This window comes from Odontomachus brunneus, unplaced genomic scaffold, assembly GCF_010583005.1.
Source record: "Odontomachus brunneus isolate Ranch 3 - 2012 unplaced genomic scaffold, Obru_v1 Obru_scaffold_061, whole genome shotgun sequence".
Classification (NCBI taxonomy): domain Eukaryota; kingdom Metazoa; phylum Arthropoda; class Insecta; order Hymenoptera; family Formicidae; genus Odontomachus; species Odontomachus brunneus.
Genome location: NW_022639511.1, coordinates 769636 through 771108, shown reverse-complemented (window position 1 = coordinate 771108; position 1473 = coordinate 769636).

The window sequence follows — 1473 nt, the reverse complement described above, 5'->3', positions numbered from 1 at the left end:
TATATATATATATATAAATAATGTATGTGTGTTCATATATTATGTTGGTTTTGTTTCAGACCAATGATTTACAAAACATTATTCATGCCTCTATTGCGGCCACTACTGCAAGAGGCAGAGGCAGAGGCAGAGGCAGAGGCAGAGGCTGGTGGAGAGGAAGAGGAAGAGGAAGAGGAACAGAAAGTGGAAGAGGAGCAATAATAGGAAGAGGAGCAGTAAGGGGAAGAGTTTCCCAAAGAGGACAGAAGATTAACGTATATTTTTACACATAAATCCCAGACAGCACAATGTCTAAAACCGGGTCATAAGACGTCTTTGAGACATCTTTAAGACATCTTTAATACAAGTTTATACAGTATTGTCTTAAAGATGTCTTAAAGTTGCCTTAAAGACGTCTTATGTCCCAGTTTTGGACATGTGTGTTGTCTGGGATATTTGTTAATTGTCTTTTTTTTATAACAATCATTTTATATAATACACATAAAACACGCACACACGCACACACACACGCACACACACACACAAAACACACACACAGTATTATAACACTAATAAACTGGATACATTTATAAAAATATTAATATAAAAATAAACATTTCATATATATATATAATGTTTACTTCTAAATTATTTCCTTCCCTAAATCAAAGTAATAGTAGCCAGAAGCGTTAACTCGAAAATCCTTCCGGAATTAGAGTAACGCGATGCATCAATAGCTGAGCGAGATGTTTCTTTGACAATAAGATTGCCGCTAGCTCGCTTCATGTCTACGTCGCGCGGCCCGTTCATCACTGGTTAGACAAGAACAGAGCGATTGGACGTCTGTCCTTTTCTAACTTACTATCATTGTATGGAAGTACAACGGACACGAACCTAGGCGCACTTTATGTTACCACCGCGAAAGTGCGCCTAACGGATGTACTTTAGGCGCACTTTGTTAGATGGCGTATCAAAAGTGCGCCTAGCTCTGGCCGCTGAAATCGGGCCGATGGCCGCTCTCAGGCTTCTCTCTGCAGCTACTATAGAATTTCGCTGCGAATGTCGTGCGAACGTTCGCAGCGATGTCGGCAGTCTCAGGACGAAATGAAAACGGAAAGATTTCAGTACATCACGTATATCCTTTAAAGAAATATCATACTAAGAAATTATTCTTAGTATGATAAATTATAATTATTATATCATACTGGAAAATTATTAGTGATTAAATATTACCAGTAATTCAATAATTTTTTGGCCAGTACTTAATTTCTGGTGAATACTGATAATAAAATCACTGTTAAATATTGATAGTAATCAAATACTGAGAATTATTATGCAAAGATAAAAATGAGAAAATCATAATATTTACAAAAATATACTACTTATATTCCTAATTTTCTCATGTCTCATAAACTACTAGATATCGAAGATTGTCAACACATTCCAAACTTTCATGAATCATCCTGCGATAATTTCGATCCCAAGCGGTATACC